The sequence below is a fragment of the Garra rufa genome, unplaced genomic scaffold, assembly GCF_049309525.1.
Source record: "Garra rufa unplaced genomic scaffold, GarRuf1.0 hap1_unplaced_001, whole genome shotgun sequence".
In the NCBI taxonomy this organism is placed as follows: Eukaryota; Metazoa; Chordata; class Actinopteri; order Cypriniformes; family Cyprinidae; genus Garra; species Garra rufa.
In genome coordinates, this window is record NW_027394276.1 from 18,092,212 (window position 1) to 18,118,821 (window position 26,610).

Below are 26,610 nucleotides of genomic sequence, written 5' to 3' on the forward strand. Positions count from 1 at the left end.
CTCAAACTCTGTCAAACATTAAAAGTTTGTCATGTGCATGAATAAAATGCTGTTTGGCATGCAGTAATGCACATCTGAAGGTGTTAGAAGAGTTTTGCATGAATTATTATGTTAGAGTCTCAAAGCTCTGAAAACAGCGTTTTTGCTCCGGACAAAGCTGGTTTGATGCAATGTTACTCAAACTCTTTCAAACATTAAAAAATTGTCAAGTGCATGAATAAAATGCTGTTTGCAATGAAGTAATGCACATCTGAAGGTGTTAGTAGAGATTTGCATGAATTATTATGTTAGAGTCTCAAAGCTCTGAAAACAGCGTTTCTGCTCCGGACAAACCTGGTTTGATGCAATGTTACTCAAACTCTGTCAAACATTAAAAGTTTGTCATGTGCATGAATAAAATGTTGTTTGGCATGCAGTAATGCACATCTGAAGGTGTTAGAAGAGTTTTGCATGAATTATTATGTTAGAGTCTCAAAGCTCTGAAAACAGCGTTTCTGCTCCGGACAGACCTGGTTTGATGCAATGTTACTCAAACTCTGTCAAACATTAAAAGTTTGTCATGTGCATGAATAAAATGGTGTTTGGCATGCAGTAATGCACATCTGAATGTGTTAGAAGAGTTTTGCATGGATTATTATGTTAGAGTCTCAAAGCTCTGAAAACAGCGTTTCTGCTACGGACAAACCTGGTTTGATGCAATGTTACTGAAACTCTGTCAAACATTAAAAAATTGTCAAGTGCATTAATAAAATGCTGTTTGCAATGAAATAATGCACATCTGAAGGTGTTAGAAGAGATTTGCATGAATTATTATGTTAGACTCTCAAAGCTCTGAAAACAGCGTTTCTGCTCCGGACAAACCTGGTTTGATGCAATGTTACTCAAACTCTGTCAAACATTAAAAGTTTGTCATGTGCATGAATAAAATGCTGTTTGGCATGCAGTAATGCACATCTGAAGGTGTTAGAAGAGTTTTGCATGAATTATTATGTTAGAGTGTCAAAGCTCTGAAAACAGCGTTTCTGCTCCGGACAAACCTGGTTTGATGCAATGTTACTCAAACTCTGTCAAACATTAAAAGTTTGTCATGTGCATGAATAAAATGCTGTTTGGCATGCAGTAATGCACATCTGAAGGTGTTAGAAGAGTTTTGCATGAATTATTATGTTAGAGTCTCAAAGCTCTGAAAACAGCGTTTCTGCTCCGGACAAACCTGGTTTGATGCAATGTTACTCAAACTCTGTCAAACATTAAAAAATTGTCAAGTGCATGAATAAAATGCTGTTTGCGATGCAGTAATGCACATCTGAAGGTGTTAGAAGACTTTTGCATGAATTATTATGTTAGAGTGTCAAAGCTCTGAAAACAGCGTTTCTGCTCCGGACAAACCTGGTTTGATGCAATGTTACTCAAACTCTGTCAAACATTAAAAGTTTGTCATGTGCATGAATAAAATGCTGTTTGGCATGCAGTAATGCACATCTGAAGGTGTTAGAAGAGTTTTGCATGAATTATTATGTTAGAGTCTCAAAGCTCTGAAAACAGCGTTTTTGCTCCGGACAAACCTGGTTTGATGCAATGTTACTCAAACTCTTTCAAACATTAAAAAATTGTCAAGTGCATGAATAAAATGCTGTTTGCAATGAAGTAATGCACATCTGAAGGTGTTAGAAGAGATTTGCATGAATTATTATGTTAGAGTCTCAAAGCTCTGAAAACAGCGTTTCTGCTCCGGACAAACCTGGTTTGATGCAATGTTACTCAAACTCTGTCAAACATTAAAAGTTTGTCATGTGCATGAATAAAATGTTGTTTGGCATGCAGTAATGCACATCTGAAGGTGTTAGAAGAGTTTTGCATGAATTATTATGTTAGAGTCTCAAAGCTCTGAAAACAGCGTTTCTGCTCCGGACAGACCTGGTTTGATGCAATGTTACTCAAACTCTGTCAAACATTAAAAGTTTGTCATGTGCATGAATAAAATGGTGTTTGGCATGCAGTAATGCACATCTGAATGTGTTAGAAGAGTTTTGCATGGATTATTATGTTAGAGTCTCAAAGCTCTGAAAACAGCGTTTCTGCTACGGACAAACCTGGTTTGATGCAATGTTACTGAAACTCTGTCAAACATTAAAAAATTGTCAAGTGCATTAATAAAATGCTGTTTGCAATGAAATAATGCACATCTGAAGGTGTTAGAAGAGATTTGCATGAATTATTATGTTAGACTCTCAAAGCTCTGAAAACAGCGTTTCTGCTCCGGACAAACCTGGTTTGATGCAATGTTACTCAAACTCTGTCAAACATTAAAAGTTTGTCATGTGCATGAATAAAATGCTGTTTGGCATGCAGTAATGCACATCTGGAGGTGTTAGAAGAGTTTTGCATGAATTATTATGTTAGAGTCTCAAAGCTCTGAAAACAGCGTTTCTGCTCCGGAGAAACCTTGTTTGATGCAATGTTACTGAAACTCTGTCAAACATTAAAAAATTGTCAAGTGCATGAATAAAATGCTGTTTGCAATGAAGTAATGCACATCTGAAGGTGTTAGAAGAGATTTGCATGAATTATTATGTTAGAGTCTCAAAGCTCTGAAAACAACGTTTCTGCTCCGGACAAACCTGGTTTGATGCAATGTTACTCAAACTCTGTCAAACATTAAAAGTTTGTCATGTGCATGAATAAAATGCTGTTTGGCATGCAGTAATGCACATCTGAAGGTGTTAGAAGAGTTTTGCATGAATTATTATGTTAGAGTGTCAAAGCTCTGAAAACAGCGTTTCTGCTCCGGACAAACCTGGTTTGATGCAATGTTACTCAAACTCTGTCAAACATTAAAAGTTTGTCATGTGCATGAATAAAATGCTGTTTGGCATGCAGTAATGCACATCTGAAGGTGTTAGAAGAGTTTTGCATGAATTATTATGTTAGAGTCTCAAAGCTCTGAAAACAGCGTTTCTGCTCCGGACAAACCTGGTTTGATGCAATGTTACTCAAACTCTGTCAAACATTAAAAAATTGTCAAGTGCATGAATAAAATGCTGTTTGCGATGCAGTAATGCACATCTGAAGGTGTTAGAAGACTTTTGCATGAATTATTATGTTAGAGTGTCAAAGCTCTGAAAACAGCGTTTCTGCTCCGGACAAACCTGGTTTGATGCAATGTTACTCAAACTCTGTCAAACATTAAAAGTTTGTCATGTGCATGAATAAAATGCTGTTTGGCATGCAGTAATGCACATCTGAAGGTGTTAGAAGAGTTTTGCATGAATTATTATGTTAGAGTCTCAAAGCTCTGAAAACAGCGTTTTTGCTCCGGACAAACCTGGTTTGATGCAATGTTACTCAAACTCTTTCAAACATTAAAAAATTGTCAAGTGCATGAATAAAATGCTGTTTGCAATGAAGTAATGCACATCTGAAGGTGTTAGAAGAGATTTGCATGAATTATTATGTTAGAGTCTCAAAGCTCTGAAAACAGCGTTTCTGCTCCGGACAAACCTGGTTTGATGCAATGTTACTCAAACTCTGTCAAACATTAAAAGTTTGTCATGTGCATGAATAAAATGTTGTTTGGCATGCAGTAAAGCACATCTGAAGGTGTTAGAAGAGTTTTGCATGAATTATTATGTTAGAGTCTCAAAGCTCTGAAAACAGCGTTTCTGCTCCGGACAGACCTGGTTTGATGCAATGTTACTCAAACTCTGTCAAACATTAAAAGTTTGTCATGTGCATGAATAAAATGGTGTTTGGCATGCAGTAATGCACATCTGAATGTGTTAGAAGAGTTTTGCATGGATTATTATGTTAGAGTCTCAAAGCTCTGAAAACAGCGTTTCTGCTACGGACAAACCTGGTTTGATGCAATGTTACTGAAACTCTGTCAAACATTAAAAAATTGTCAAGTGCATTAATAAAATGCTGTTTGCAATGAAATAATGCACATCTGAAGGTGTTAGAAGAGATTTGCATGAATTATTATGTTAGACTCTCAAAGCTCTGAAAACAGCGTTTCTGCTCCGGACAAACCTGGTTTGATGCAATGTTACTCAAACTCTGTCAAACATTAAAAGTTTGTCATGTGCATGAATAAAATGCTGTTTGGCATGCAGTAATGCACATCTGGAGGTGTTAGAAGAGTTTTGCATGAATTATTATGTTAGAGTCTCAAAGCTCTGAAAACAGCGTTTCTGCTCCGGAGAAACCTTGTTTGATGCAATGTTACTGAAACTCTGTCAAACATTAAAAAATTGTCAAGTGCATGAATAAAATGCTGTTTGCAATGAAGTAATGCACATCTGAAGGTGTTAGAAGAGATTTGCATGAATTATTATGTTAGAGTCTCAAAGCTCTGAAAACAACGTTTCTGCTCCAGACAAACCTGGTTTGATGCAATGTTACTCAAACTCTGTCAAACATTAAAAGTTTGTCATGTGCATGAATAAAATGCTGTTTGGCATGCAGTAATGCACATCTGAAGGTGTTAGAAGAGTTTTGCATGAATTATTATGTTAGAGTGTCAAAGCTCTGAAAACAGCGTTTCTGCTCCGGACAAACCTGGTTTGATGCAATGTTACTCAAACTCTGTCAAACATTAAAAGTTTGTCATGTGCATGAATAAAATGCTGTTTGGCATGCAGTAATGCACATCTGAAGGTGTTAGAAGAGTTTTGCATGAATTATTATGTTAGAGTCTCAAAGCTCTGAAAACAGCGTTTCTGCTCCGGACAAACCTGGTTTAATGCAATGTTACTGAAACTCTGTCAAACATTAAAAAATTGTCAAATGCATGAATAAAATGCTGTTTGCAATGCAGTAATGCACATCTGAAGGTGTTAGAAGAGTTTTGCATGAATTATTATGTTAGAGTGTCAAAGCTCTGAAAACAGCGTTTCTTGCTCCTTACAAGCCTGGTTTGATGCAATGTTACTCAAACTCTGTCAAACATTAAAAGTTTGTCATGTGCATGAATAAAATGCTGTTTGCAATGAAGTAATGCACATCTGAAGGTGTTAGAAGAGATTTGCATGAATTATTATGTTAGAGTCTCAAAGCTCTGAAAACAGCGTTTCTGCTCCGGACAAACCTGGTTTGATGCAATGTTACTCAAACTCTGTCAAACATTAAAAGTTTGTCATGTGCATGAATAAAATGTTGTTTGGCATGCAGTAATGCACATCTGAAGGTGTTAGAAGAGTTTTGCATGAATTATTATGTTAGAGTCTCAAAGCTCTGAAAACAGCGTTTCTGCTCCGGACAGACCTGGTTTGATGCAATGTTACTCAAACTCTGTCAAACATTAAAAGTTTGTCATGTGCATGAATAAAATGGTGTTTGGCATGCAGTAATGCACATCTGAATGTGTTAGAAGAGTTTTGCATGGATTATTATGTTAGAGTCTCAAAGCTCTGAAAACAGCGTTTCTGCTACGGACAAACCTGGTTTGATGCAATGTTACTGAAACTCTGTCAAACATTAAAAAATTGTCAAGTGCATTAATAAAATGCTGTTTGCAATGAAATAATGCACATCTGAAGGTGTTAGAAGAGATTTGCATGAATTATTATGTTAGACTCTCAAAGCTCTGAAAACAGCGTTTCTGCTCCGGACAAACCTGGTTTGATGCAATGTTACTCAAACTCTGTCAAACATTAAAAGTTTGTCATGTGCATGAATAAAATGCTGTTTGGCATGCAGTAATGCACATCTGAAGGTGTTAGAAGAGTTTTGCATGAATTATTATGTTAGAGTGTCAAAGCTCTGAAAACAGCGTTTCTGCTCCGGACAAACCTGGTTTGATGCAATGTTACTCAAACTCTGTCAAACATTAAAAGTTTGTCATGTGCATGAATAAAATGCTGTTTGGCATGCAGTAATGCACATCTGAAGGTGTTAGAAGAGTTTTGCATGAATTATTATGTTAGAGTCTCAAAGCTCTGAAAACAGCGTTTCTGCTCCGGACAAACCTGGTTTGATGCAATGTTACTCAAACTCTGTCAAACATTAAAAAATTGTCAAGTGCATGAATAAAATGCTGTTTGCGATGCAGTAATGCACATCTGAAGGTGTTAGAAGACTTTTGCATGAATTATTATGTTAGAGTGTCAAAGCTCTGAAAACAGCGTTTCTGCTCCGGACAAACCTGGTTTGATGCAATGTTACTCAAACTCTGTCAAACATTAAAAGTTTGTCATGTGCATGAATAAAATGCTGTTTGGCATGCAGTAATGCACATCTGAAGGTGTTAGAAGAGTTTTGCATGAATTATTATGTTAGAGTCTCAAAGCTCTGAAAACAGCGTTTTTGCTCCGGACAAACCTGGTTTGATGCAATGTTACTCAAACTCTTTCAAACATTAAAAAATTGTCAAGTGCATGAATAAAATGCTGTTTGCAATGAAGTAATGCACATCTGAAGGTGTTAGAAGAGATTTGCATGAATTATTATGTTAGAGTCTCAAAGCTCTGAAAACAGCGTTTCTGCTCCGGACAAACCTGGTTTGATGCAATGTTACTCAAACTCTGTCAAACATTAAAAGTTTGTCATGTGCATGAATAAAATGTTGTTTGGCATGCAGTAATGCACATCTGAAGGTGTTAGAAGAGTTTTGCATGAATTATTATGTTAGAGTCTCAAAGCTCTGAAAACAGCGTTTCTGCTCCGGACAGACCTGGTTTGATGCAATGTTACTCAAACTCTGTCAAACATTAAAAGTTTGTCATGTGCATGAATAAAATGGTGTTTGGCATGCAGTAATGCACATCTGAATGTGTTAGAAGAGTTTTGCATGGATTATTATGTTAGAGTCTCAAAGCTCTGAAAACAGCGTTTCTGCTACGGACAAACCTGGTTTGATGCAATGTTACTGAAACTCTGTCAAACATTAAAAAATTGTCAAGTGCATTAATAAAATGCTGTTTGCAATGAAATAATGCACATCTGAAGGTGTTAGAAGAGATTTGCATGAATTATTATGTTAGACTCTCAAAGCTCTGAAAACAGCGTTTCTGCTCCGGACAAACCTGGTTTGATGCAATGTTACTCAAACTCTGTCAAACATTAAAAGTTTGTCATGTGCATGAATAAAATGCTGTTTGGCATGCAGTAATGCACATCTGGAGGTGTTAGAAGAGTTTTGCATGAATTATTATGTTAGAGTCTCAAAGCTCTGAAAACAGCGTTTCTGCTCCGGAGAAACCTTGTTTGATGCAATGTTACTGAAACTCTGTCAAACATTAAAAAATTGTCAAGTGCATGAATAAAATGCTGTTTGCAATGAAGTAATGCACATCTGAAGGTGTTAGAAGAGATTTGCATGAATTATTATGTTAGAGTCTCAAAGCTCTGAAAACAACGTTTCTGCTCCGGACAAACCTGGTTTGATGCAATGTTACTCAAACTCTGTCAAACATTAAAAGTTTGTCATGTGCATGAATAAAATGCTGTTTGGCATGCAGTAATGCACATCTGAAGGTGTTAGAAGAGTTTTGCATGAATTATTATGTTAGAGTGTCAAAGCTCTGAAAACAGCGTTTCTGCTCCGGACAAACCTGGTTTGATGCAATGTTACTCAAACTCTGTCAAACATTAAAAGTTTGTCATGTGCATGAATAAAATGCTGTTTGGCATGCAGTAATGCACATCTGAAGGTGTTAGAAGAGTTTTGCATGAATTATTATGTTAGAGTCTCAAAGCTCTGAAAACAGCGTTTCTGCTCCAGACAAACCTGGTTTGATGCAATGTTACTCAAATTCTGTCAAACATTAAAAAATTGTCAAGTGCATGAATAAAATGCTGTTTGCGATGCAGTAATGCACATCTGAAGGTGTTAGAAGACTTTTGCATGAATTATTATGTTAGAGTGGCAAAGCTCTGAAAACAGCGTTTCTGCTCCGGACAAACCTGGTTTGATGCAATGTTACTCAAACTCTGTCAAACATTAAAAGTTTGTCATGTGCATGAATAAAATGCTGTTTGGCATGCAGTAATGCACATCTGAAGGTGTTAGAAGAGTTTTGCATGAATTATTATGTTAGAGTCTCAAAGCTCTGAAAACAGCGTTTTTGCTCCGGACAAACCTGGTTTGATGCAATGTTACTCAAACTCTTTCAAACATTAAAAAATTGTCAAGTGCATGAATAAAATGCTGTTTGCAATGAAGTAATGCACATCTGAAGGTGTTAGAAGAGATTTGCATGAATTATTATGTTAGAGTCTCAAAGCTCTGAAAACAGCGTTTCTGCTCCGGACAAACCTGGTTTGATGCAATGTTACTCAAACTCTGTCAAACATTAAAAGTTTGTCATGTGCATGAATAAAATGCTGTTTGGCATGCAGTAATGCACATCTGAAGGTGTTAGAAGAGTTTTGCATGAATTATTATGTTAGAGTGTCAAAGCTCTGAAAACAGCGTTTCTGCTCCGGACAAACCTGGTTTGATGCAATGTTACTCAAACTCTGTCAAACATTAAAAGTTTGTCATGTGCATGAATAAAATGCTGTTTGGCATGCAGTAATGCACATCTGAAGGTGTTAGAAGAGTTTTGCATGAATTATTATGTTAGAGTCTCAAAGCTCTGAAAACAGCGTTTCTGCTCCGGACAAACCTGGTTTGATGCAATGTTACTCAAACTCTGTCAAACATTAAAAAATTGTCAAGTGCATGAATAAAATGCTGTTTGCGATGCAGTAATGCACATCTGAAGGTGTTAGAAGACTTTTGCATGAATTATTATGTTAGAGTGTCAAAGCTCTGAAAACAGCGTTTCTGCTCCGGACAAACCTGGTTTGATGCAATGTTACTCAAACTCTGTCAAACATTAAAAGTTTGTCATGTGCATGAATAAAATGCTGTTTGGCATGCAGTAATGCACATCTGAAGGTGTTAGAAGAGTTTTGCATGAATTATTATGTTAGAGTCTCAAAGCTCTGAAAACAGCGTTTTTGCTCCGGACAAACCTGGTTTGATGCAATGTTACTCAAACTCTTTCAAACATTAAAAAATTGTCAAGTGCATGAATAAAATGCTGTTTGCAATGAAGTAATGCACATCTGAAGGTGTTAGAAGAGATTTGCATGAATTATTATGTTAGAGTCTCAAAGCTCTGAAAACAGCGTTTCTGCTCCGGACAAACCTGGTTTGATGCAATGTTACTCAAACTCTGTCAAACATTAAAAGTTTGTCATGTGCATGAATAAAATGTTGTTTGGCATGCAGTAAAGCACATCTGAAGGTGTTAGAAGAGTTTTGCATGAATTATTATGTTAGAGTCTCAAAGCTCTGAAAACAGCGTTTCTGCTCCGGACAGACCTGGTTTGATGCAATGTTACTCAAACTCTGTCAAACATTAAAAGTTTGTCATGTGCATGAATAAAATGGTGTTTGGCATGCAGTAATGCACATCTGAATGTGTTAGAAGAGTTTTGCATGGATTATTATGTTAGAGTCTCAAAGCTCTGAAAACAGCGTTTCTGCTACGGACAAACCTGGTTTGATGCAATGTTACTGAAACTCTGTCAAACATTAAAAAATTGTCAAGTGCATTAATAAAATGCTGTTTGCAATGAAATAATGCACATCTGAAGGTGTTAGAAGAGATTTGCATGAATTATTATGTTAGACTCTCAAAGCTCTGAAAACAGCGTTTCTGCTCCGGACAAACCTGGTTTGATGCAATGTTACTCAAACTCTGTCAAACATTAAAAGTTTGTCATGTGCATGAATAAAATGCTGTTTGGCATGCAGTAATGCACATCTGGAGGTGTTAGAAGAGTTTTGCATGAATTATTATGTTAGAGTCTCAAAGCTCTGAAAACAGCGTTTCTGCTCCGGAGAAACCTTGTTTGATGCAATGTTACTGAAACTCTGTCAAACATTAAAAAATTGTCAAGTGCATGAATAAAATGCTGTTTGCAATGAAGTAATGCACATCTGAAGGTGTTAGAAGAGATTTGCATGAATTATTATGTTAGAGTCTCAAAGCTCTGAAAACAACGTTTCTGCTCCGGACAAACCTGGTTTGATGCAATGTTACTCAAACTCTGTCAAACATTAAAAGTTTGTCATGTGCATGAATAAAATGCTGTTTGGCATGCAGTAATGCACATCTGAAGGTGTTAGAAGAGTTTTGCATGAATTATTATGTTAGAGTGTCAAAGCTCTGAAAACAGCGTTTCTGCTCCGGACAAACCTGGTTTGATGCAATGTTACTCAAACTCTGTCAAACATTAAAAGTTTGTCATGTGCATGAATAAAATGCTGTTTGGCATGCAGTAATGCACATCTGAAGGTGTTAGAAGAGTTTTGCATGAATTATTATGTTAGAGTCTCAAAGCTCTGAAAACAGCGTTTCTGCTCCGGACAAACCTGGTTTGATGCAATGTTACTCAAACTCTGTCAAACATTAAAAAATTGTCAAGTGCATGAATAAAATGCTGTTTGCGATGCAGTAATGCACATCTGAAGGTGTTAGAAGACTTTTGCATGAATTATTATGTTAGAGTGTCAAAGCTCTGAAAACAGCGTTTCTGCTCCGGACAAACCTGGTTTGATGCAATGTTACTCAAACTCTGTCAAACATTAAAAGTTTGTCATGTGCATGAATAAAATGCTGTTTGGCATGCAGTAATGCACATCTGAAGGTGTTAGAAGAGTTTTGCATGAATTATTATGTTAGAGTCTCAAAGCTCTGAAAACAGCGTTTTTGCTCCGGACAAACCTGGTTTGATGCAATGTTACTCAAACTCTTTCAAACATTAAAAAATTGTCAAGTGCATGAATAAAATGCTGTTTGCAATGAAGTAATGCACATCTGAAGGTGTTAGAAGAGATTTGCATGAATTATTATGTTAGAATCTCAAAGCTCTGAAAACAGCGTTTCTGCTCCGGACAAACCTGGTTTGATGCAATGTTACTCAAACTCTGTCAAACATTAAAAGTTTGTCATGTGCATGAATAAAATGCTGTTTGGCATGCAGTAATGCACATCTGAAGGTGTTAGAAGAGTTTTGCATGAATTATTATGTTAGAGTCTCAAAGCTCTGAAAACAGCGTTTCTGCTCCGGACAGACCTGGTTTGATGCAATGTTACTCAAACTCTGTCAAACATTAAAAGTTTGTCATGTGCATGAATAAAATGGTGTTTGGCATGCAGTAATGCACATCTGAATGTGTTAGAAGAGTTTTGCATGAATTATTATGTTAGAGTCTCAAAGCTCTGAAAACAGCGTTTCTGCTCCGGACAAACCTGGTTTGATGCAATGTTACTGAAACTCTGTCAAACATTAAAAAATTGTCAAATGCATGAATAAAATGCTGTTTGCAATGCAGTAATGCACATCTGAAGGTGTTAGAAGACTTTTGCATGAATTATTATGTTAGAGTGTCAAAGCTCTGAAAACAGCGTTTCTGCTCCGGACAAACCTGGTTTGATGCAATGTTACTCAAACTCTGTCAAACATTAAAAGTTTGTCATGTGCATGAATAAAATGCTGTTTGGCATGCAGTAATGCACATCTGAAGGTGTTAGAAGAGTTTTGCATGAATTATTATGTTAGAGTGTCAAAGCTCTGAAAACAGCGTTTCTGCTCCGGACAAACCTGGTTTGATGCAATGTTACTCAAACTCTGTCAAACATTAAAAGTTTGTCATGTGCATGAATAAAATGCTGTTTGGCATGCAGTAATGCACATCTGAAGGTGTTAGAAGACTTTTGCATGAATTATTATGTTAGAGTGTCAAAGCTCTGAAAACAGCGTTTCTGCTCCGGACAAACCTGGTTTGATGCAATGTTACTCAAACTCTGTCAAACATTAAAAGTTTGTCATGTGCATGAATAAAATGCTGTTTGGTATGCAGTAATGCACATCTGAAGGTGTTAGAAGAGTTTTGCATGAATTATTATGTTAGAGTGTCAAAGCTCTGAAAACAGCGTTTCTGCTCCGGACAAACCTGGTTTGATGCAATGTTACTCAAACTCTGTCAAACATTAAAAGTTTGTCATGTGCATGAATAAAATGCTGTTTGGCATGCAGTAATGCACATCTGAAGGTGTTAGAAGAGTTTTGCATGAATTATTATGTTAGAGTCTCAAAGCTCTGAAAACAGCGTTTTTGCTCCGGACAAACCTGGTTTGATGCAATGTTACTCAAACTCTTTCAAACATTAAAAAATTGTCAAGTGCATGAATAAAATGCTGTTTGCAATGAAGTAATGCACATCTGAAGGTGTTAGAAGAGATTTGCATGAATTATTATGTTAGAGTCTCAAAGCTCTGAAAACAGCGTTTCTGCTCCGGACAAACCTGGTTTGATGCAATGTTACTCAAACTCTGTCAAACATTAAAAGTTTGTCATGTGCATGAATAAAATGGTGTTTGGCATGCAGTAATGCACATCTGAATGTGTTAGAAAAGTTTTGCATGAATTATTATGTTAGAGTCTCAAAGCTCTGAAAACAGCGTTTCTGCTACGGACAAACCTGGTTTGATGCAATGTTACTCAAACTCTTTCAAACATTAAAAAATTGTCAAGTGCATGAATAAAATGCTGTTTGCAATGAAGTAATGCACATCTGAAGGTGTTAGAAGAGATTTGCATGAATTATTATGTTAGAGTCTCAAAGCTCTGAAAACAGCGTTTCTGCTCCGGACAAACCTGGTTTGATGCAATGTTACTCAAACTCTGTCAAACATTAAAAGTTTGTCATGTGCATGAATAAAATGCTGTTTGGCATGCAGTAATGCACATCTGAAGGTGTTAGAAGAGTTTTGCATGAATTATTATGTTAGAGTCTCAAAGCTCTGAAAACAGCGTTTCTGCTCCGGACAGACCTGGTTTGATGCAATGTTACTCAAACTCTGTCAAACATTAAAAGTTTGTCATGTGCATGAATAAAATGGTGTTTGGCATGCAGTAATGCACATCTGAATGTGTTAGAAGAGTTTTGCATGAATTATTATGTTAGAGTCTCAAAGCTCTGAAAACAGCGTTTCTGCTACGGACAAACCTGGTTTGATGCAATGTTACTGAAACTCCGTCAAACATTAAAAAATTGTCAAGTGCATTAATAAAATGCTGTTTGCAATGAAATAATGCACATCTGAAGGTGTTAGAAGAGATTTGCATGAATTATTATGTTAGACTCTCAAAGCTCTGAAAACAGCGTTTCTGCTCCGGACAAACCTGGTTTGATGCAATGTTACTCAAACTCTGTCAAACATTAAAAGTTTGTCATGTGCATGAATAAAATGCTGTTTGGCATGCAGTAATGCACATCTGAAGGTGTTAGAAGAGTTTTGCATGAATTATTATGTTAGAGTCTCAAAGCTCTGAAAACAGCGTTTCTGCTCCGGACAAACCTGGTTTAATGCAATGTTACTGAAACTCTGTCAAACATTAAAAAATTGTCAAATGCATGAATAAAATGCTGTTTGCAATGCAGTAATGCACATCTGAAGGTGTTAGAAGAGTTTTGCATGAATTATTATGTTAGAGTGTCAAAGCTCTGAAAACAGCGTTTCTGCTCCTTACAAGCCTGGTTTGATGCAATGTTACTCAAACTCTGTCAAACATTAAAAGTTTGTCATGTGCATGAATAAAATGCTGTTTGGCATGCAGTAATGCACATCTGAAGGTGTTAGAAGAGTTTTGCATGAATTATTATGTTAGAGTCTCAAAGCTCTGAAAACAGCGTTTTTGCTCCGGACAAAGCTGGTTTGATGCAATGTTACTCAAACTCTTTCAAACATTAAAAAATTGTCAAGTGCATGAATAAAATGCTGTTTGCAATGAAGTAATGCACATCTGAAGGTGTTAGAAGAGATTTGCATGAATTATTATGTTAGAGTCTCAAAGCTCTGAAAACAGCGTTTCTGCTCCGGACAAACCTGGTTTGATGCAATGTTACTCAAACTCTGTCAAACATTAAAAGTTTGTCATGTGCATGAATAAAATGCTGTTTGGCATGCAGTAATGCACATCTGAAGGTGTTAGAAGAGTTTTGCATGAATTATTATGTTAGAGTCTCAAAGCTCTGAAAACAGCGTTTCTGCTCCGGACAGACCTGGTTTGATGCAATGTTACTCAAACTCTGTCAAACATTAAAAGTTTGTCATGTGCATGAATAAAATGGTGTTTGGCATGCAGTAATGCACATCTGAATGTGTTAGTAGAGTTTTGCATGAATTATTATGTTAGAGTCTCAAAGCTCTGAAAACAGCGTTTCTGCTCCGGACAAACCTGGTTTCATGCAATGTTACTGAAACTCTGTCAAACATTAAAAAATTGTCAAATGCATGAATAAAATGCTGTTTGCAATGCAGTAATGCACATCTGAAGGTGTTAGAAGACTTTTGCATGAATTATTATGTTAGAGTGTCAAAGCTCTGAAAACAGCGTTTCTGCTCCGGACAAACCTGGTTTGATGCAATGTTACTCAAACTCTGTCAAACATTAAAAGTTTGTCATGTGCATGAATAAAATGCTGTTTGGCATGCAGTAATGCACATCTGAAGGTGTTAGAAGAGTTTTGCATGAATTATCATGTTAGAGTGTCAAAGCTCTGAAAACAGCGTTTCTGCTCCGGACAAACCTGGTTTGATGCAATGTTACTCAAACTCTGTCAAACATTAAAAGTTTGTCATGTGCATGAATAAAATGCTGTTTGGCATGCAGTAATGCACATCTGAAGGTGTTAGAAGAGTTTTGCATGAATTATTATGTTAGAGTCTCAAAGCTCTGAAAACAGCGTTTTTGCTCCGGACAAACCTGGTTTGATGCAATGTTACTCAAACTCTTTCAAACATTAAAAAATTGTCATGTGCATGAATAAAATGCTGTTTGGCATGCAGTAATGCACATCTGAAGGTGTTAGAAGAGTTTTGCATGAATTATCATGTTAGAGTGTCAAAGCTCTGAAAACAGCGTTTCTGCTCCGGACAAACCTGGTTTGATGCAATGTTACTCAAACTCTGTCAAACATTAAAAGTTTGTCATGTGCATGAATAAAATGCTGTTTGGCATGCAGTAATGCACATCTGAAGGTGTTAGAAGAGTTTTGCATGAATTATTATGTTAGAGTCTCAAAGCTCTGAAAACAGCGTTTTTGCTCCGGACAAACCTGGTTTGATGCAATGTTACTCAAACTCTTTCAAACATTAAAAAATTGTCAAGTGCATGAATAAAATGCTGTTTGCAATGAAGTAATGCACATCTGAAGGTGTTAGAAGAGATTTGCATGAATTATTATGTTAGAGTGTCAAAGCTCTGAAAACAGCGTTTCTGCTCCGGACAAACCTGGTTTGATGCAATGTTACTCAAACTCTGTCAAACATTAAAAGTTTGTCATGTGCATGAATAAAATGCTGTTTGGCATGCAGTAATGCACATCTGAAGGTGTTAGAAGAGTTTTGCATGAATTATTATGTTAGAGTGTCAAAGCTCTGAAAACAGCATTTCTGCTCCGGACAAACCTGGTTTGATGCAATGTTACTCAAACTCTGTCAAACATTAAAAGTTTGTCATGTGCATGAATAAAATGCTGTTTGGCATGCAGTAATGCACATCTGAAGGTGTTAGAAGAGTTTTGCATGAATTATTATGTTAGAGTCTCAAAGCTCTGAAAACAGCGTTTCTGCTCCGGACAAACCTGGTTTGATGCAATGTTACTCAAACTCTGTCAAACATTAAAAAATTGTCATGTGCATGAATAAAATGCTGTTTGCGATGCAGTAATGCACATCTGAAGGTGTTAGAAGAGTTTTGCATGAATTATTATGTTAGAATCTCAAAGCTCTGAAAACAGCGTTTCTGCTCCGGACAAACCTGGTTTGATGCAATGTTACTGAAACTCTGTCAAACATTAAAAAATTGTCAAGTGCATGAATAAAATGCTGTTTGGCATGCAGTAATGCACATCTGAAGGTGTTAGAAGAGTTTTGCATGAATTTAATATGTTAGAGTCTCAAAGCTCTGAAAACAGCGTTTCTGCTCCGGACAAACCTGGTTTGATGCAATGTTACTGAAACTCTGTCAAACATTAAAAAATTGTCAAATGCATGAATAAAATGCTGTTTGCAATGCAGTAATGCACATCTGAAGGTGTTAGAAGACTTTTGCATGAATTATTATGTTAGAGTGTCAAAGCTCTGAAAACAGCGTTTCTGCTCCGGACAAACCTGGTTTGATGCAATGTTACTCAAACTCTGTCAAACATTAAAAGTTTGTCATGTGCATGAATAAAATGCTGTTTGGTATGCAGTAATGCACATCTGAAGGTGTTAGAAGAGTTTTGCATGAATTATTATGTTAGAGTGTCAAAGCTCTGAAAACAGCGTTTCTGCTCCGGACAAACCTGGTTTGATGCAATGTTACTCAAACTCTGTCAAACATTAAAAGTTTGTCATGTGCATGAATAAAATGCTGTTTGGCATGCAGTAATGCACATCTGAAGGTGTTAGAAGAGTTTTGCATGAATTATTATGTTAGAGTCTCAAAGCTCTGAAAACAGCGTTTTTGCTCCGGACAAACCTGGTTTGATGCAATGTTACTCAAACTCTTTCAAACATTAAAAAATTGTCAAGTGCATGAATAAAATGCTGTTTGCAATGAAGTAATGCACATCTGAAGGTGTTAGAAGAGATTTGCATGAATTATTATGTTAGAGTCTCAAAGCTCTGAAAACAGCGTTTCTGCTCCGGACAAACCTGGTTTGATGCAATGTTACTCAAACTCTGTCAAACATTAAAAGTTTGTCATGTGCATGAATAAAATGGTGTTTGGCATGCAGTAATGCACATCTGAATGTGTTAGAAGAGTTTTGCATGAATTATTATGTTAGAGTCTCAAAGCTCTGAAAACAGCGTTTCTGCTACGGACAAACCTGGTTTGATGCAATGTTACTCAAACTCTTTCAAACATTAAAAAATTGTCAAGTGCATGAATAAAATGCTGTTTGCAATGAAGTAATGCACATCTGAAGGTGTTAGAAGAGATTTGCATGAATTATTATGTTAGAGTCTCAAAGCTCTGAAAACAGCGTTTCTGCTCCGGACAAACCTGGTTTGATGCAATGTTACTCAAACTCTGTCAAACATTAAAAGTTTGTCATGTGCATGAATAAAATGCTGTTTGGCAGGCAGTAATGCACATCTGAAGGTGTTAGAAGAGTTTTGCATGAATTATTATGTTAGAGTCTCAAAGCTCTGAAAACAGCGTTTCTGCTCCGGACAGACCTGGTTTGATGCAATGTTACTCAAACTCTGTCAAACATTAAAAGTTTGTCATGTGCATGAATAAAATGGTGTTTGGCATGCAGTAATGCACATCTGAATGTGTTAGAAGAGTTTTGCATGAATTATTATGTTAGAGTCTCAAAGCTCTGAAAACAGCGTTTCTGCTACGGACAAACCTGGTTTGATGCAATGTTACTGAAACTCCGTCAAACATTAAAAAATTGTCAAGTGCATTAATAAAATGCTGTTTGCAATGAAATAATGCACATCTGAAGGTGTTAGAAGAGATTTGCATGAATTATTATGTTAGACTCTCAAAGCTCTGAAAACAGCGTTTCTGCTCCGGACAAACCTGGTTTGATGCAATGTTACTCAAACTCTGTCAAACATTAAAAGTTTGTCATGTGCATGAATAAAATGCTGTTTGGCATGCAGTAATGCACATCTGAAGGTGTTAGAAGAGTTTTGCATGAATTATTATGTTAGAGTCTCAAAGCTCTGAAAACAGCGTTTCTGCTACGGATAAACCTGGTTTGATGCAATGTTACTGAAACTCCGTCAAACATTAAAAAATTGTCAAGTGCATTAATAAAATGCTGTTTGCAATGAAATAATGCACATCTGAAGGTGTTAGAAGAGATTTGCATGAATTATTATGTTAGACTCTCAAAGCTCTGAAAACAGCGTTTCTGCTCCGGACAAACCTGGTTTGATGCAATGTTACTCAAACTCTGTCAAACATTAAAAGTTTGTCATGTGCATGAATAAAATGGTGTTTGGCATGCAGTAATGCACATCTGAATGTGTTAGTAGAGTTTTGCATGAATTATTATGTTAGAGTCTCAAAGCTCTGAAAACAGCGTTTCTGCTCCGGACAAACCTGGTTTCATGCAATGTTACTGAAACTCTGTCAAACATTAAAAAATTGTCAAATGCATGAATAAAATGCTGTTTGCAATGCAGTAATGCACATCTGAAGGTGTTAGAAGACTTTTGCATGAATTATTATGTTAGAGTGTCAAAGCTCTGAAAACAGCGTTTCTGCTCCGGACAAACCTGGTTTGATGCAATGTTACTCAAACTCTGTCAAACATAAAAAGTTTGTCATGTGCATGAATAAAATGCTGTTTGGCATGCAGTAATGCACATCTGAAGGTGTTAGAAGAGTTTTGCATGAATTATCATGTTAGAGTGTCAAAGCTCTGAAAACAGCGTTTCTGCTCCGGACAAACCTGGTTTGATGCAATGTTACTCAAACTCTGTCAAACATTAAAAGTTTGTCATGTGCATGAATAAAATGCTGTTTGGCATGCAGTAATGCACATCTGAAGGTGTTAGAAGAGTTTTGCATGAATTATTATGTTAGAGTCTCAAAGCTCTGAAAACAGCGTTTTTGCTCCGGACAAACCTGGTTTGATGCAATGTTACTCAAACTCTTTCAAACATTAAAAAATTGTCAAGTGCATGAATAAAATGCTGTTTGCAATGAAGTAATGCACATCTGAAGGTGTTAGAAGAGATTTGCATGAATTATTATGTTAGAGTGTCAAAGCTCTGAAAACAGCGTTTCTGCTCCGGACAAACCTGGTTTGATGCAATGTTACTCAAACTCTGTCAAACATTAAAAGTTTGTCATGTGCATGAATAAAATGCTGTTTGGCATGCAGTAATGCACATCTGAAGGTGTTAGAAGAGTTTTGCATGAATTATTATGTTAGAGTGTCAAAGCTCTGAAAACAGCGTTTCTGCTCCGGACAAACCTGGTTTGATGCAATGTTACTCAAACTCTGTCAAACATTAAAAGTTTGTCATGTGCATGAATAAAATGCTGTTTGGCATGCAGTAATGCACATCTGAAGGTGTTAGAAGAGTTTTGCATGAATTATTATGTTAGAGTCTCAAAGCTCTGAAAACAGCGTTTCTGCTCCGGACAAACCTGGTTTGATGCAATGTTACTCAAACTCTGTCAAACATTAAAAAATTGTCAAGTGCATGAATAAAATGCTGTTTGCGATGCAGTAATGCACATCTGAAGGTGTTAGAAGAGTTTTGCATGAATTATTATGTTAGAATCTCAAAGCTCTGAAAACAGCGTTTCTGCTCCGGACAAACCTGGTTTGATGCAATGTTACTGAAACTCTGTCAAACATTAAAAAATTGTCAAGTGCATGAATAAAATGCTGTTTGGCATGCAGTAATGCACATCTGAAGGTGTTAGAAGAGTTTTGCATGAATTTAATATGTTAGAGTCTCAAAGCTCTGAAAACAGCGTTTCTGCTCCGGACAAACCTGGTTTGATGCAATGTTACTGAAACTCTGTCAAACATTAAAAAATTGTCAGATGCATGAATAAAATGCTGTTTGCAATGCAGTAATGCACATCTGAAGGTGTTAGAAGACTTTTGCATGAATTATTATGTTAGAGTCTCAAAGCTCTGAAAACAGCGTTTCTGCTCCGGACAAACCTGGTTTGATGCAATGTTACTCAAACTCTGTCAAACATTAAAAGTTTGTCATGTGCATGAATAAAATGGTGTTTGGCATGCAGTAATGCACATCTGAATGTGTTAGAAGAGTTTTGCATGAATTATTATGTTAGAGTCTCAAAGCTCTGAAAACAGCGTTTCTGCTACGGACAAACCTGGTTTGATGCAATGTTACTCAAACTCTTTCAAACATTAAAAAATTGTCAAGTGCATGAATAAAATGCTGTTTGCAATGAAATAATGCACATCTGAAGGTGTTAGAAGAGATTTGCATGAATTATTATGTTAGACTCTCAAAGCTCTGAAAACAGCGTTTCTGCTCCGGACAAACCTGGTTTGATGCAATGTTACTCAAACTCTGTCAAACATTAAAAGTTTGTCATGTGCATGAATAAAATGCTGTTTGGCATGCAGTAATGCACATCTGAAGGTGTTAGAAGAGTTTTGCATGAATTATTATGTTAGAGTCTCAAAGCTCTGAAAACAGCGTTTCTGCTACGGACAAACCTGGTTTGATGCAATGTTACTGAAACTCCGTCAAACATTAAAAAATTGTCAAGTGCATTAATAAAATGCTGTTTGCAATGAAATAATGCACATCTGAAGGTGTTAGAAGAGATTTGCATGAATTATTATCTTAGACTCTCAAAGCTCTGAAAACAGCGTTTCTGCTCCGGACAAACCTGGTTTGATGCAATGTTACTCAAACTCTGTCAAACATTAAAAGTTTGTCATGTGCATGAATAAAATGGTGTTTGGCATGCAGTAATGCACATCTGAATGTGTTAGTAGAGTTTTGCATGAATTATTATGTTAGAGTCTCAAAGCTCTGAAAACAGCGTTTCTGCTCCGGACAAACCTGGTTTCATGCAATGTTACTGAAACTCTGTCAAACATTAAAAAATTGTCAAATGCATGAATAAAATGCTGTTTGCAATGCAGTAATGCACATCTGAAGGTGTTAGAAGACTTTTGCATGAATTATTATGTTAGAGTGTCAAAGCTCTGAAAACAGCGTTTCTGCTCCGGACAAACCTGGTTTGATGCAATGTTACTCAAACTCTGTCAAACATTAAAAGTTTGTCATGTGCATGAATAAAATGCTGTTTGGCATGCAGTAATGCACATCTGAAGGTGTTAGAAGAGTTTTGCATGAATTATCATGTTAGAGTGTCAAAGCTCTGAAAACAGCGTTTCTGCTCCGGACAAACCTGGTTTGATGCAATGTTACTCAAACTCTGTCAAACATTAAAAGTTTGTCATGTGCATGAATAAAATGCTGTTTGGCATGCAGTAATGCACATCTGAAGGTGTTAGAAGAGTTTTGCATGAATTATTATGTTAGAGTCTCAAAGCTCTGAAAACAGCGTTTTTGCTCCGGACAAACCTGGTTTGATGCAATGTTACTCAAACTCTTTCAAACATTAAAAAATTGTCAAGTGCATGAATAAAATGCTGTTTGCAATGAAGTAATGCACATCTGAAGGTGTTAGAAGAGATTTGCATGAATTATTATGTTAGAGTGTCAAAGCTCTGAAAACAGCGTTTCTGCTCCGGACAAACCTGGTTTGATGCAATGTTACTCAAACTCTGTCAAACATTAAAAGTTTGTCATGTGCATGAATAAAATGCTGTTTGGCATGCAGTAATGCACATCTGAAGGTGTTAGAAGAGTTTTGCATGAATTATTATGTTAGAGTCTCAAAGCTCTGAAAACAGCGTTTCTGCTCCGGACAAACCTGGTTTGATGCAATGTTACTCAAACTCTGTCAAACATTAAAAAATTGTCAAATGCATGAATAAAATGCTGTTTGCAATGCAGTAATGCACATCTGAAGGTGTTAGAAGACTTTTGCATGAATTATTATGTTAGAGTGTCAAAGCTCTGAAAACAGCGTTTCTGCTCCGGACAAACCTGGTTTGATGCAATGTTACTCAAACTCTGTCAAACATTAAAAGTTTGTCATGTGCATGAATAAAATGCTGTTTGGTATGCAGTAATGCACATCTGAAGGTGTTAGAAGAGTTTTGCATGAATTATTATGTTAGAGTGTCAAAGCTCTAAAAACAGCGTTTCTGCTCCGGACAAACCTGGTTTGATGCAATGTTACTCAAACTCTGTCAAACATTAAAAGTTTGTCATGTGCATGAATAAAATGCTGTTTGGCATGCAGTAATGCACATCTGAAGGTGTTAGAAGAGTTTTGCATGAATTATTATGTTAGAGTCTCAAAGCTCTGAAAACAGCGTTTCTGCTACGGACAAACCTGGTTTGATGCAATGTTACTCAAACTCTTTCAAACATTAAAAAATTGTCAAGTGCATGAATAAAATGCTGTTTGCAATGAAGTAATGCACATCTGAAGGTGTTAGAAGAGATTTGCATGAATTATTATGTTAGAGTCTCAAAGCTCTGAAAACAGCGTTTCTGCTCCGGACAAACCTGGTTTGATGCAATGTTACTCAAACTCTGTCAAACATTAAAAGTTTGTCATGTGCATGAATAAAATGCTGTTTGGCATGCAGTAATGCACATCTGAAGGTGTTAGAAGAGTTTTGCATGAATTATTATGTTAGAGTCTCAAAGCTCTGAAAACAGCGTTTCTGCTCCGGACAGACCTGGTTTGATGCAATGTTACTCAAACTCTGTCAAACATTAAAAGTTTGTCATGTGCATGAATAAAATGCTGTTTGGCATGCAGTAATGCACATCTGAAGGTGTTAGAGGAGTTTTGCATGAATTATTATGTTAGAGTCTCAAAGCTCTGAAAACAGCGTTTCTGCTCCGGACAGACCTGGTTTGAGGCAATGTTACTCAAACTCTGTCAAACATTAAAAGTTTGTCATGTGCATGAATAAAATGCTGTTTGGCATGCAGTAATGCACATCTGAAGGTGTTAGAAGAGTTTTGCATGAATTATTATGTTAGAGTGTCAAAGCTCTGAAAACAGCGTTTCTGCTCCGGACAAACCTGGTTTGATGCAATGTTACTCAAACTCTGTCAAACATTAAAAGTTTGTCATGTGCATGAATAAAATGCTGTTTGGCATGCAGTAATGCACATCTGAAGGTGTTAGAAGAGTTTTGCATGAATTATTATGTTAGAGTGTCAAAGCTCTGAAAACAGCGTTTCTGCTCCGGACAAACCTGGTTTGATGCAATGTTACTCAAACTCTGTCAAACATTAAAAGTTTGTCATGTGCATGAATAAAATGCTGTTTGGCATGCAGTAATGCACATCTGAAGGTGTTAGAAGAGTTTTGCATGAATTATTATGTTAGAGTCTCAAAGCTCTGAAAACAGCGTTTCTGCTCCGGACAGACCTGGTTTGATGCAATGTTACTCAAACTCTGTCAAACATTAAAAGTTTGTCATGTGCATGAATAAAATGGTGTTTGGCATGCAGTAATGCACATCTGAATGTGTTAGAAGAGTTTTGCATGAATTATTATGTTAGAGTCTCAAAGCTCTGAAAACAGCGTTTCTGCTACGGACAAACCTGGTTTGATGCAATGTTACTGAAACTCCGTCAAACATTAAAAAATTGTCAAGTGCATTAATAAAATTCTGTTTGCAATGAAGTAATGCACATCTGAAGGTGTTAGAAGAGATTTGCATGAATTGTTATGTTAGAGTCTCAAAGCTCTGAAAACAACGTTTCTGCTCCGGACAAACCTGGTTTGATGCAATGTTACTCAAACTCTGTCAAACATTAAAAGTTTGTCATATGCATGAATAAAATGCTGTTTGGCATGCAGTAATGCACATCTGAAGGTGTTAGAAGAGTTTTGCATGAATTATTATGTTAGAGTCTCAAAGCTCTGAAAACAGCGTTTCTGCTCCGGACAAACCTGGTTTGATGCAATGTTACTGAAACTCTGTCAAACATTAAAAAAATGTCAAATGCATGAATAAAATGCTGTTTGCAATGCAGTAATGCACATCTGAAGGTGTTAGAAGAGTTTTGCATGAATTATTATGTTAGAGTGTCAAAGCTCTGAAAACAGCGTTTCTGCTCCGGACAAACCTGGTTTGATGCAATGTTACTCAAACTCTGTCAAACATTAAAAGTTTGTCATATGCATGAATAAAATGCTGTTTGGCATGCAGTAATGCACATCTGAAGGTGTTAGAAGAGTTTTGCATGAATTATTATGTTAGAGTCTCAAAGCTCTGAAAACAGCGTTTCTGCTCCGGACAAACCTGGTTTGATGCAATGTTACTCAAACTCTGTCAAACATTAAAAGTTTGTCATGTGCATGAATAAAATGCTGTTTGGCATGCAGTAATGCACATCTGAAGGTGTTAGAAGAGTTTTGCATGAATTATTATGTTAGAGTCTCAAAGCTCTGAAAACAGCGTTTCTGCTCCGGACAAACCTGGTTTGATGCAATGTTACTCAAACTCTGTCAAACATTAAAAAATTGTCATGTGCATGAATAAAATGCTGTTTGCGATGCAGTAATGCACATCTGAAGGTGTTAGAAGAGTTTTGCATGAATTATTATGTTAGAATCTCAAAGCTCTGAAAACAGCGTTTCTGCTCCGGACAAACCTGGTTTGATGCAATGTTACTGAAACTCTGTCAAACATTAAAAAATTGTCAAGTGCATGAATAAAATGCTGTTTGGCATGCAGTAATGCACATCTGAAGGTGTTAGAAGAGTTTTGCATGAATTTAATATGTTAGAGTCTCAAAGCTCTGAAAACAGCGTTTCTGCTCCGGACAAACCTGGTTTGATGCAATGTTACTGAAACTCTGTCAAACATTAAAAAATTGTCAAATGCATGAATAAAATGCTGTTTGCAATGCAGTAATGCACATCTGAAGGTGTTAGAAGACTTTTGCATGAATTATTATGTTAGAGTGTCAAAGCTCTGAAAACAGCGTTTCTGCTCCGGACAAACCTGGTTTGATGCAATGTTACTCAAACTCTGTCAAACATTAAAAGTTTGTCATGTGCATGAATAAAATGCTGTTTGGTATGCAGTAATGCACATCTGAAGGTGTTAGAAGAGTTTTGCATGAATTATTATGTTAGAGTGTCAAAGCTCTGAAAACAGCGTTTCTGCTCCGGACAAACCTGGTTTGATGCAATGTTACTCAAACTCTGTCAAACATTAAAAGTTTGTCATGTGCATGAATAAAATGCTGTTTGGCATGCAGTAATGCACATCTGAAGGTGTTAGAAGAGTTTTGCATGAATTATTATGTTAGAGTCTCAAAGCTCTGAAAACAGCGTTTTTGCTCCGGACAAACCTGGTTTGATGCAATGTTACTCAAACTCTTTCAAACATTAAAAAATTGTCAAGTGCATGAATAAAATGCTGTTTGCAATGAAGTAATGCACATCTGAAGGTGTTAGAAGAGATTTGCATGAATTATTATGTTAGAGTCTCAAAGCTCTGAAAACAGCGTTTCTGCTCCGGACAAACCTGGTTTGATGCAATGTTACTCAAACTCTGTCAAACATTAAAAGTTTGTCATGTGCATGAATAAAATGGTGTTTGGCATGCAGTAATGCACATCTGAATGTGTTAGAAGAGTTTTGCATGAATTATTATGTTAGAGTCTCAAAGCTCTGAAAACAGCGTTTCTGCTACGGACAAACCTGGTTTGATGCAATGTTACTCAAACTCTTTCAAACATTAAAAAATTGTCAAGTGCATGAATAAAATGCTGTTTGCAATGAAGTAATGCACATCTGAAGGTGTTAGAAGAGATTTGCATGAATTATTATGTTAGAGTCTCAAAGCTCTGAAAACAGCGTTTCTGCTCCGGACAAACCTGGTTTGATGCAATGTTACTCAAACTCTGTCAAACATTAAAAGTTTGTCATGTGCATGAATAAAATGCTGTTTGGCAGGCAGTAATGCACATCTGAAGGTGTTAGAAGAGTTTTGCATGAATTATTATGTTAGAGTCTCAAAGCTCTGAAAACAGCGTTTCTGCTCCGGACAGACCTGGTTTGATGCAATGTTACTCAAACTCTGTCAAACATTAAAAGTTTGTCATGTGCATGAATAAAATGGTGTTTGGCATGCAGTAATGCACATCTGAATGTGTTAGAAGAGTTTTGCATGAATTATTATGTTAGAGTCTCAAAGCTCTGAAAACAGCGTTTCTGCTACGGACAAACCTGGTTTGATGCAATGTTACTGAAACTCCGTCAAACATTAAAAAATTGTCAAGTGCATTAATAAAATGCTGTTTGCAATGAAATAATGCACATCTGAAGGTGTTAGAAGAGATTTGCATGAATTATTATGTTAGACTCTCAAAGCTCTGAAAACAGCGTTTCTGCTCCGGACAAACCTGGTTTGATGCAATGTTACTCAAACTCTGTCAAACATTAAAAGTTTGTCATGTGCATGAATAAAATGCTGTTTGGCATGCAGTAATGCACATCTGAAGGTGTTAGAAGAGTTTTGCATGAATTATTATGTTAGAGTCTCAAAGCTCTGAAAACAGCGTTTCTGCTACGGATAAACCTGGTTTGATGCAATGTTACTGAAACTCCGTCAAACATTAAAAAATTGTCAAGTGCATTAATAAAATGCTGTTTGCAATGAAATAATGCACATCTGAAGGTGTTAGAAGAGATTTGCATGAATTATTATGTTAGACTCTCAAAGCTCTGAAAACAGCGTTTCTGCTCCGGACAAACCTGGTTTGATGCAATGTTACTCAAACTCTGTCAAACATTAAAAGTTTGTCATGTGCATGAATAAAATGGTGTTTGGCATGCAGTAATGCACATCTGAATGTGTTAGTAGAGTTTTGCATGAATTATTATGTTAGAGTCTCAAAGCTCTGAAAACAGCGTTTCTGCTCCGGACAAACCTGGTTTCATGCAATGTTACTGAAACTCTGTCAAACATTAAAAAATTGT